Source organism: Bufo bufo, chromosome 11 (genome assembly GCF_905171765.1).
Source record: "Bufo bufo chromosome 11, aBufBuf1.1, whole genome shotgun sequence".
Lineage (NCBI taxonomy): Eukaryota > Metazoa > Chordata > Amphibia > Anura > Bufonidae > Bufo > Bufo bufo.
The window spans coordinates 97,639,308-97,652,051 of NC_053399.1; positions in this window are offsets into that span (position 1 = coordinate 97,639,308).

Here is a 12,744-nt window from a genome sequence, read left to right on the forward strand (position 1 = left end):
ACAGTGCTCATGGTGAGCAGCACCTGGGTCACAGGAACAGCCCAGCATTTGTGAGAGGCGCCTGCTGTAACCAATCAGAGGCCTCCTTACTGCAGGGTGGTAGAAGCTCCTGGCACCAGCACTTCTTCCTCTGCTCCTGCTGATGGCTCCTACACTTTCCATTAGAAGAGGACATCAGTAGCTTCCAGCGTCCTGCTGACTGCTTCCATCAGGTGAGGTAAGTGTGTATCTACCTAAGTGGAACTGGAGTATAATGGAGAGCATGGGCCTCACTGACAGGAAAACGGTCTTAGTTGCCGATAGCAACCAATCAGAGCTCAGCTTCCATGTTTTCTGATCACTAAGAAATGAAAGGTGAGCTCTGATTGGTTGCTATCGGCAACTAAGACAGTTTGGTGAAATGAGGCCCCGTGTGTTAGGTGCACTGGGTGTCCGGAATGTATGTAGGGTACATGTATGTAATGCACACTATGCTTCCCAAGAGACTATTCTGTAGCAGGGTTTATGGGAATACAAACTATGAAGGGGCGGAGCTTGTTAAATTAGCATAAGTGGGTGTGTCCTCAGAGAGGTGTGCAAGACTTAGGCCTCATTCACACGAGGGAGTTTTCCACGCGGGTGCGATGCGTGAAGTGAACACATATCACCCGCACTGAATCCGGACCCATTCATCTCAGTGGGTCTGTGTACATGAGCGTTGTTCTTCACGTATCAGTTCTGCGTTGTGTGCGAATCGCAGCAGGTTCTATATTCTGAGATTTTTACGCAGCTCTGGTCCCATAGAAGTGAATGGGGCTTCAGTGAAAAACACATTGCATCCGTTTTCACTGACGGTTGCTAGAAGATGTTGTTTGTAAACCTTCAGTTATTTTTTTTTCACGCATGTGAAAAACACATCAAAACGCATTGCACCCGCGCGGAAACAACTGAACGCAATCTCAGACTAAACTTGCTTGCGAAATGGTGCGAGTTTCACTGAACGCACCCTGACACAATCCGTATCGCTCGTGTGGAAGAGGCCTAAGGATACGGATCTGTTCAGGAAAATACGGAGGGTTTTGTAAGAAAGTTCAATCAGTTTTGATGCGTGTGAAAAAAAAACAACTGAACAATCTACATCTCCAAGCAACCATCAATGAAAAATGCATCGCATCCGGACTTTATCCGTGAAAACCAACGCTCATGGGCAGAGACCCATAGAGATGAATGGGACAGGAGTCAGTCCGGATGCTCTGCGTTGGATTCATGCATCACACCTGGATGGGAAAACTCGTCCGTGTGAAAGACCTTAGGCCGTCAGAACCATTGCGGTCTGTGGGGCTATTCACATGGCCGTTTTTTTTTGCGGCCGTCAAATAGGATATGAAATCAATGGTCGCTTAGACAGGAGTGCATCCATCTAACGGCTGTTAAAAACGGGCTCACTAGGACAATATGGCATTTAAGGGGGTTAAAAAAATAAAACATATATTCTCCCCTCATCCACTTGCAGAGGCGCTCACTCCTCTCTTGATTGAAAAGGACGTTGACGTCACTGCGCGCTTCCATCACGCTCAGCGCAGGTACTTCAGCAGGCCACACCCCTTTATGTTAATTTAACAAGCCCCGCCCCTACAGAGTTTGTGTCCCCATTATTAAATATTTTTTTTTACTACAAAGAAACATTACAGCTGGGGGCATTATTACTGCAGCGGTCACATTTGGGGAAATTATGAGTCACTACGGGGGACATTACGACAGGCGGGGGCCACTATTGGGAGACATTCTTCCTGCTGGGGGCCACTATGGGGGACTTTATTACTGCTGGAGGTAAAACACTCCAAGGCTTCACACAGAGATTTCTACACCGTGGTGGGACTTCTGGACACCAATGGTTATGAAGATGACAAGGAAGGGTGAGCTCTTCACCACAGACAGGGCAGGTGACATGTATGTTATGTAAGACATCTCAACACATTGACTTCCCTTTCCACAGTTTTGTTCACTGCCTCTGTCCGTTTTACTGCTCTCCTTTCGTCCACGGTCACCGCTCTCCACATCAGCCCCTCACCTTCCCTCCCCTGTGTACAGCTCCTACACTAATCACCTTTATGATTCACCTGAACCCATTATGTCCCGGGGAGCAGCACAATAAGCGCTTAATCACACAACCATTTACACTTTCTTTCATTCTTTTGCCACTGATGTCAGGGGAAATAAATCTGAACCTCGGCCCACTTTTTCCACATTTCATCTCCTTCCCAATCTCCCAAAGAAACCCCACTAATCTCCTAAACATCTGTTGAAAATCTTATCTGTATTCAGAATCATAATCCCTGACAAGCAGAGAGGAGGATGAGGCAGCTCTTTACCTCAGTGTTCTGAAGTAAGGCTACTTACTCGCGTTTGGTGCGGATCCGTAATTAATCTGCACAACCGCATGCATCCGTTCAGAGCAGATCCGTTTGTATTATTTTTAGCATAGCCAAAACTGATCTGTCTTGAACACCATTGAAAGTCAATGGAGGACGGATCCGTTTTCTATTGTGTCAGTGGCTCAGTTTCGTCAGACGGACACCAAAACGCTGCAGGCCGCCTCCAGAGCGAAATGGAGCCAGAACGGAGCCAAACTGATACATTCTGAGCGGATACTTCTCCATTCAGAATGCATTAAGGGCAAAACTGATCCATTTTGGACCGCTTGTGAGATCCCTGAGCGGGTCTCAAAACGGAAACCAAAATGTCAGTGTGAAAGTAGCCTAACTGGTTCTCATGTGTGATTAGGACAGGTTTTGTTTGCATTAATAGAACGGTGGCCATTTTATTTCCCCTGATGGTTGCTCCCTAGACAAAAGGCATTCCTACTAATGAAAGGTATTTGGGAATATATTTATAATAAAGTAACATAGTACATAAGGCTGAAAAAATACATTTGTCCATCCAGTTCGGCCTGTTATCCTGCAAGATGATCCAGAGGAAGGCAAAAAAAAAAAACCTGTGAGGTAGTAGTTAATTTTCTCCAGTTTAGGGGAATAAAAAATTCCTTCCCGACTCCAATCAGGCATCAGAATAACTCCCTGGACCAACGACCCCTCTCTAGTAGCTATAGCCTGTAATATTATTACGCTCCAGAAATACATCCAGGCCCCTCTTGAACTCCTTTATTGTACTCACCATCACCACCTCCTCAGGCAGAGAGTTCCATAGTCTCACTGCTCTTACCGTAAAGAATCCTCTTCTATGTTTGTGTACAAACCTTCTCTCCTCCAGACGCAGAGGATGTCCCCTCGTCACAGTCACAGTCCTGGGGATAAATAGATGATGGGAGAGATCTCTGTACTGACCCCTGATATATTTATACATAGGAATTAGATCTCCCCTCAGTCGTCTTTTTTCTAAAGTGAATAACCCTAATTTTGATAATCTTTCAGGGTACTGTAGTTGCCCCATTCCAGTTATTACTTTAGTTGCCCTCCTCTGAACCCTCTCCAGCTCTGCTATGTCTGCCTTGTTCACAGGAGCCCAGAACTGTACACAGTCCTCCATGTGTGGTCTGACCAGTGATGTGTAAAGTAGTAGGACTATGTTCTCATCACCGCCATCTATGCCCCTTCTGATGCAACCCATTATCTTATTGGCCTTGGCAGCAGCTGCCTGACACTGGTTTTTACTGCTTAGTTTGCTGTTTATTAAAATTCCTAGATCCTTTTCCATATCAGTGTTACCGAGTGTTTTATCATTTATATAACAAATATACCGCGGCTCACCCAAATCCAAAGTATGGTTAAGGTGCTCTGCTTTTTGATGATTCACCTGATCATCCCAATATAAATGCAGTATATAAATTTAAATACAGGCACTCACCATCTAACAGTTTAAAATTATTTTAAATTTATTAAGATAAAATTACACAAAAAGTACTATTTACCCCTACAATACTCTGCGATTATTTTAGTCTCGAATTTCAACTCTTTGCAATCAAGGAAATTAAAATTTCGAACTGTGCAATGTGAATAAATCAATATAATATATATTCAACAAAGTGTCCCTTAGTGCTTAAACATCTTAATTCTGTGTGTACAGATGATATCAATCTTATCCTACCAAAGCATAAATAATACAATAATAATAAAAGGTGATTGTTAAATTTCTTCCCAAAATAATTGTCACTGATGTTATGTAATGATATGGGAAATTACTTGTGTGACAAAAAAGTTATTTGCAAATTTGGTGTATAAAATTAGATGTAAGCAGGTATCTAAAAAAAGGCTGGCGTCTGGGGCGTCCCCCTTGCACAGCCTCTTACCTGTTCCCTCCGTTCACTGCTCAGCAGGCTGGGTCTCTTTATATGTATCTGTACTCCTGCGATAGTTGCGGTATTTCGATATGTCACTTGTTGTTCACCGACACTCGAATTTTCCAGCTATATGGAGCATAGACCTCAATGCCTCTCACAAGAGATGTTTGAAATCTTTGCCGCATGATAGCAGCTGTAGCATAACGTCAGCCCAAATCAGATGCTGGTTTCACTCTGGTTCAAGTGTAAAGTGCCCAGTGTCCTATATAGAGTCTCAATCAGACTATAAAGTATAATCAATTTGTGGTGGTCTTAGGTGGGTAGTTGTAGATCCAAACACGGCCAGACGCGTTTCGAGGTAACAACCTATTCCTCAGTGGCTTTATTTTCAAATGCAACTACCCCCTTCTTATATAGTCAATGACTTTCTATCCCACCTAAGACATGGTCTGGAATCCAATGATTTCCATCCAATCACCGAAAATGTATTCCTTACCTGTTGTGGTGAGATTTTTGCTCCATACGGAGGAATTTTGTTTTAAAACAGAAATACTCTTTCATCACAATTATATAGAGGTTCAAAGTTCATATCTCTTACATTTATACTACATTTTCCATTTAATAAAAGTAGATATAGGGCCTGTTCTTCTACTCAGTACCATATATATATATATAGATTTAATTCATACAATATACCCCTTTTATATACATATCTATATGAATTTATCTTTAAAAACTTATAAAAATATAAAATAACTCTAAAACAATAGAAAGGAGCATCAAATAAAACAATTTCCGCAAAAAACGCACCTGCGGTTTTTGTGCGTTTTTGATGCGTTTTTTACCTAATGATGCGTTTTTTCTTTTTCTCTTAAAATTTGGTCCATATTATTTACCCTAACTTATTTAAGGAATTTATCAATCGCCAATCATCATAATATATCATCTTGATGTAATTGGCGATTTTGTTGTAGCATCAATCACAATGTAAAGCAGCATCAAATACAACAATTCCCCCCAAAAACGCACCTGCGGTTTTTCTGCGTTTTTGATGCGTTTTTTTCTTTTAAAATTGAATCCATATTATTTGCCCCAACATCTTTAGGGAGTTTATCAATCGCCAATCATTATAATATATCATCCGATACTTTTAGGTGGCATTTAACATCAATCACAAAGTAAGGGAGCAGGAGCAAGGAGGAAATTGTCCACATCACTAGTGTTTATTCTGGACTATACTTTATCTTGACTTTATTTAAGCTCTCAATTTTGTGTTTTATATTTGAGTTGTGTCGAATTAGGAGAGGGAGCCCCCAGCCGAGGAGAGATCCTGGTGCTGATAAAACAGCCAGACTCAGGATTTCTCATCAGCTGAGGGCACCCATCCCTACTCATAGGAAGCCAAATATTTCGAAATCAGAATTTAGGCCTTTTGGTACAAGCGTTTCGAAATCAAAGATACGTCTAGATTCTTGGCGCGACATCCTAGCCGTATGGTCTCTGCCTCTCCAGTGTGTATCTATTTTTTCAAACGCTGCAAAGATCATACAACTCGGATCTTTATTGTGAACTTGTTTATAATGTAACGACAAGGAATGTTTGTCGTACCCATTCTTAATGTTAGTTACATGTTCTGCAATTCTTTTTTTTAAAGAACGTTTTGTTCTTCCAATATATTGTTTTTTACACTGGCATTCTATAATATATAAGATGTTTGTTGAGCTGCAAGTCAGAAAATCCTGTATCTTCCATGTAAAGTTGTTCTGTCGGTTTTCTTAGGGAATTGGCTAATTTTGCAAATATTACACATTTCCCACATCTAAAAAAAACGTTCAGTCTCAACCGATTTTGCAGATTTGGGCTCTTCTTTTTATTTTTAATAGTTTGAGGTATTTTTAAGGACAGACTTGGTGCTCTTGTATATGTGATTGTTGGTGACAAAGGCCCCACTAGTTTGTCCTTCAATAGATGATGCCAATGCCTGGCTATAATTCTCTCTATTTTCTTATGATCCTTATTAAATGGTAGTATCATTCTTAATTTATCTTCCTTACTCTCATTTGCGTTTGGTACCATTTTATCTTCAAAGAAGGCCCTTCTTTCCATATTCTCCACTTTTGTGATTGCCTTATCCAATATGTCCTGAGGGTATTTCTTTTCCAGAAACTGTTCTTTCATACAGAGTAATTCAGTATGAAAGTCATTTTCCTCTGTACAGTTTCTTTTAATTCTCCTGAATTGTCCTACTGGGACCTCCATCAGCCATCTCGGCAGGTGACAGCTCGAGAAGAGGATGTAGCTATTTTTAGATACTGCTTTTTGATAGGTACTACATATTAGTCGATCCATTTGTACTTTAATTAGTAAATACAAGAATTCTACCTGTACAGTACTAATATTAGCAGGAAATTTCAAATTGTGTGTGTTGCTATTTTATGTCCTCAAGGAATAGATCCAATTCTTCTTGAGTATCTCTCCAGATGAATAGAACATCATCTATAAATCGGTGCCAGAGTACCAGGCTCGACCCCAGCCTTGGCGAGATGTTCTCACACTCCCACTGTGCCATGAATAAATTTGCATAGCTGGGGGCGAACCTGGTACCCATAGCTGTTCCCCTAATCTGGAGATAATAATCCATACTGTAAGAGAAGTAATTATGCGTGAGGATAAAATGAACACCATCCGCCAAAAAATCTATTTGCTCCTGTGGATAACTACTATGTGTGCTCAACTGTGTCTTCAATGCTTTTATCCCTTGGTCGTGATTAATTACTGTATATAAAGAGTTGACATCTAATGCCCCCAATATCCAACCAGATTCATATTTTAGTTCCTCCACTAGTTTTATTACTTGCGTTGTATCTCTAATGTAAGAAAAATTCTTCTTTACACTAGGTTGCAAGTGCTTGTCTATATATTGTGACAAATTAGATGTAAGAGAACCTATGCCAGAGATGATTGGTCTCCCTGGAGGATTATGTAAGTCTTTGTGTATTTTAGGAAGACAATAAAATACTGGTAATCTTTGTTGAGTATTGGTAGTGAATTTGAATTCTTGTTCCTTCAAAATTCCTCGATCCCAACCATCTCTGGCATAGTTCTGCAGTTCAATATTATATTTGTTATATAAGTTTGAGGTATGTCGTGATGTCCGATAGCTGTTTTAAACATTCTGACTCATATTTTACAGTTTGCAAAATCACAATCGCCCCTCCCTTATCGGCCGGTCTGATGGTAATGTTTTCTTCTTTTTGTAATTGTTTAATGGCCTGAATTTCTTGTGTTGATAAATTATTACCTTTCTTAGCATTCATTTTCAACTTCCTTATATCTGTTTCCACAGTCTTTTTGAAAGCTGCAATTTTATGTCCTATTTGTTGTCTGGGATACATTTTACTTTTTGGCTTCAAATTTGTATGTGTATATGCACTATATTGTATAGTGTTCTCTACCACAGGATTTCTCATAAAATGTTTTTTTAAACACAATTTCCTCACAAATTTTTCCACCCCCATATAGATATCAAATCTATTAGGTTCTATTGTTGGCGCAAATTTGAGTCCTTTATTCAATAGACTAGATTGTGCTGGAGTCAGCAAAACCTGACTCAAATTTACGATCACATCTGTATTTATCGATGTTAATCCCTGTAATTTTTCCTCCTTGCTCCCCCCCCCCCTTCCTCTTCTTGTTCTCTTTGTTCTTGTACATATTGGTGTTTGTATCGGTTTGGGGTATATGTTTCCCTCCTCTCCTGATTTTGGCAAGTTTCTTCCCTTGAGTTGTAATATGTATTTTTCCCGTTCTGCGAATAATTCTCCCGATAGTTGTCCCTGTATCTTAAATTGTATGGGTGTCTTGTTGGTGGATGATGATGCCTCTGTTCGGGTGTTGGGAACAGGTAAGAGGCTGTGCAAGGGGGACGCCCCAGACGCCAGCCTTTTTTTAGATACCTGCTTACATTGAATTTTATACATCAAATTTTATACACCAAATTTGCAAATAACTTTTTCGTCACACAAGTAATTTCCCATATCATCACATAACATCAGTGACAATTATTTTGGGAAGAAATGTAACAATCACCTTTTATTATTATTGTATTATTTATGCTTTGGTAGGATAAGATTGATATCATCTGTACACACAGAATTAAGATGTTTAAGCACTAAGGGACACTTTGTTGAATATATATTATATTGATTTATTCACATTGCACAGTTCGAAATTTTAATTTCCTTGATTGCAAAGAGTTGAAATTCGAGACTAAAATAGTCGCAGAGTATTTATTATCGCCGAATAAACATTTTAATCGCAGAATATTGTAGGGGTAAATAGTACTTTTTGTGTAATTTTATCTTAATAAATTTAAAATAATTTTAAACTGTTAGATGGTGAGTGCCTGTTTTTAAATTTATATACTGTTTTACCATTTAGTATGTACGGGTGACTTGCATTATTCCTTCCCATGTGCATAACCTTACATTTGTAAGTGTTAAACCTTATCTGCCTAAGCCTCCAATCTATCCAGATCCCTCTGTAGTAGTATACTGTCCTCTTCAGTGTTAATAAGGGTACTTTCACACTTGCGACAGGACGGATCCGACAGGCTTTTCACCCTGCTGGATCCGTCCTTCCGCTATTTTGCCGTCCCGCCGGACCGCCGCTCCGTCCCCATTCACTATAATGAGGACGGGGGCGGAGCTCCGGCGCAGCACGGCAGTGCACGGCGAAAGGCCGCCGGACTAGGAGTCCTGCATGTCCGACTTTTTAGTCCGGTGGCCTCTCACCGCGAACTGCGCCGGATTTCCGCCCCGTCCCCATTTTAGTCAATGGGGACGGAGCACCGGTCCGGCGGCACGGCGAAATAGCGGAAGGACGGATCCGACAGGGTGAACAGCCTGTCGGATCCGTCCTGCCGCAAGTGTGAAAGTACCCTTACTTTACACAGTTTAGAGTCATCTGCGGAAATTGATTCTTTACTATGCAAGCCTTCTACAAGATCATTAATAAATATATTGAAGAGAATAGGGCCCAATACTGACCCCTGAGGTACTCCACTAGTGACAGTGACCCAATCTGAGTGTGTACCGTTAATAACCACCCTCTGTTTTCTATCACTCAGCCAGTTACTTACCCACATACAGACGTTTTCTCCGAGTCCGAGCATTCTCATTTTATATACTAACCTTTTGTGTGGTATAGTGTCAAATTCTATAATAAGTAATATTTAAGTACTTTCATTTTCTTAATTCCCGGAGAACCCCTTTAACCCCTTCCTGACCAGCGCCGTAATAGTACGGGCTGATCGGGCGGATGCAGGAGCTGCGCCCGCCCAATCAGCGCAGGGGTCCGGCAGTCACTGATGGCTGGAGCCCTGCTGTATGCGCCGGCATCGGTGAAAACAGTGATGCCGGCACATTAACCTTTGATGTGTCGCGGCACGTGCGATGTATGAGAGGGAGAAGCCATCGGGTCCGCTCTCTGCTGTCACGGGGACCCGATGGCAGCCCGATGCCTTCCTTAGGCATCGTGGCTGCCTTCCTGTAAGTCTGTGAGATCCAGCCCCCTGTATTACATTGGTAATACACTTAGAGCCAATGCAGCACAATACAGAAGTATTGTGATGCATTGTAAAGGGGATCAGACCCCCAAAAGTTGAAGTCCCTTAGTGGGACAAAAAAAAAAGAGCTTTTTCCCAAAATAAAGCAAAACATTTTTTTTTTAAATATGTAAAAAACAAACAAAACGAACAGTAGACATATTAGGTATTGCAATGTCCGTATCGACCGGCTCTATAAAAATATCACATGACCTAATCCCTCAGATGAACACCGTAAAAAATAAAAACTGTGCTAAAAAAACTTTTGGTCACCTTACATCACTAAGGCCCCTTTCACACGGGCGAATATTCTGCACGGGTGCAATGCGTGAGGAGAACGCATTGCACCCGCACTGAATCCTGACCCATTCATTTCAATGGGGCTGTGTACATGAGCAATGTTTTTCACGCATCACTTGTGCGTTGCGTGAAAATCTCAGCATGTTCTATATTCTGTGTTTTTCACGCAACACAGGCCCCATAGAAATGAATGGGGCTGCGTGAAAATCACATAGCATCCGCAAGCAAGTGCGGATGCGATGCGATTTTCATGGATGGTTGCTAAGGAAACTTGGGATGAGCGACATGGTTATAATGGAAAATAATAGCATTCTTTAATACAGAATGCAAAGTCAAATGTCAATTGAGGGTTAAAAAAATAATAAAAACATTACTCACCCCATCCACTTGATCGCGCAGCCAGGATCCCCTTCTCTGTTCTTTTTGAAGGACCTGCAAAAGGACCTTCGATGACGTCATCGCACTCACCACGTGTCAGCGCAGGTCCTGCTGAATGAAGATAGAATGGAAAATAATAAAATCTACAGAACACCGAACCCAAACCAGAACTTCAGTGAAGAAGTCCGGGTTCGGGTCTGGGTACCAAACATTCCGTTTTTTATCACGTGTGTGCAAAACGCATTGCACTCGCGCGGAAAAAACTAAAGAACTCAACAATTTTTCCCTGAACACACCCGCATTCTATCCAGCCCTTACCCGCGACGCCCGTGTGAAAGAGGCCTAAAATCCTTTTTTTTTTAATTACATACATGTACCTACTCTCCTCCTTCCACCCCAGAAAAAACGAGCACCCTCAAGAATCGGCCCAGTACGGGGCTCCACACACCCTGGCACACCACCTGCCAGTACTGACAACACGGCAGACCAGCGACAAACTCTGAGATTTTTGCCAAACCCCTTGACAAGCCCCGCGCCTCCCCCCCCCCCCCCACTCCCCGTAACCCTGCCTATCTAACAGCACGGTGGCCCGTGCCAGACATTCAAACAACAGCTGAGCGGGAACACGCTGCCCCCTGCACCCTAATATGTCATGCCGCGTGGGGAGCTAGCGTTGCTCCCTGACCCACCGCCAGCCGGACTCAGAAGCGCTGGGCTGAAGGACGTGGCAGCTACTCACCGACAAGGGACGCTGCAGACCACGAGGCACCGCTTCTCCGCACACACCGCTCTTCAAACCCGCACACCGCTCTTCAACCAAGGGAACTCAGGTACGGCTCAAAACGCTGAATGATGTACAAAGTGGGAGGGACGCCAGCCGAACATAAAGGCAGCGGTGCCCCTCCCACAAATACAGGCCAATGAATCGGCCTTTACACGAAAAGTCATTTTTCTCTGATATTCTGAATTGTTACCTTTCAAATCTCATAATTTCGACAGTGATAGTGTTATTATGTGATATCAAAAGACATCACAGGAGGAGACAACCACAACTCCCAACTTGCTCAGACTGTTATTACGTGATATCAGAGAACATTACTGAAGGAGGTATAAGAAAGAAAACTACAACTCCCAGCATTTCCCTGGCTCTTCCACTGAATCCCTGCTTCTTCTCCACACACAGCTGGGTCCCCTCATGTAACCTGACATCACAAGTCCTTCACCACCTGTTCTCAGGGATCTCAAGTCTCCCGGACGTTCAGGGAGTCTCCCGCTATTAGATAGCGGCTCCCTGACACCGGCATGTGAGACAATATCTCCTGGAAAGGTTCACTGATAGCAGAGCAGAGAGATAAGAGAAGTGACAGGACAGAGTTTAGATTACAGGTTGAATTAACCCTTTAGGATCAAATTGGCTTCTCAAGGAGATATATATGTTAAAGGCATCCCTCCTTCTGTCTCATTCAGTAGCTCTAGAACTATTGAGAGAGATGTATTTTTTTTTAAATACATTTACACATTTAACCCTCCATTTTAATTATATTATTTACCCCAGTGTTAAATTCACCCCCCTGGATGCTTGTTTTTTTCCTACAGTGGGGTAGATAATTACACACAGGGTTTTAAAGAATAAACTTCCTGACTCAGACCAAGAGCCGACTCAGCAAGTTAATTGAAGCTTCCGTCATTAGCGCATGCGCATTGCGCAACCTTAGCTTCGGTTCACTTGCTTCTTGTCAGCTCAGCGAGTGAACCGATTCATGTGAAAGATCCGAACTTCCCATCTCTAGTTTACTCGCAGTAAACCTTTCCGGCAACCTGTAGCAGTGTCCCCTTCTCGGCGCGTGTGCACAGTGCAAGAAGAAGCCGATACCAGCAGTCCGCAACGGCGCATCAGGCTGAGCCTGTGCGCGCGGGAGGAGGGGGAGGGAGGGAGAGGCGGCACTGAGGAGTAGAAGGTGGCGCTGGGCACGAACAGTGATGCATGCGGCCGGGCACCATGCATCCACAGACCTCCCCTGCTTGGGCACCTTAATTCAATGATTGACAGGTTAGTAAAACCTGTTTTTTCCGCAGAATAAAGCCACAAATAGCTTTTATAAGACCATCTTAGAAATCAGAATGCTGCCCTGGACAGGAGCAGATGTTTAGCTCACAGGGCTTATAGGTGGTGACAGAATCCCTT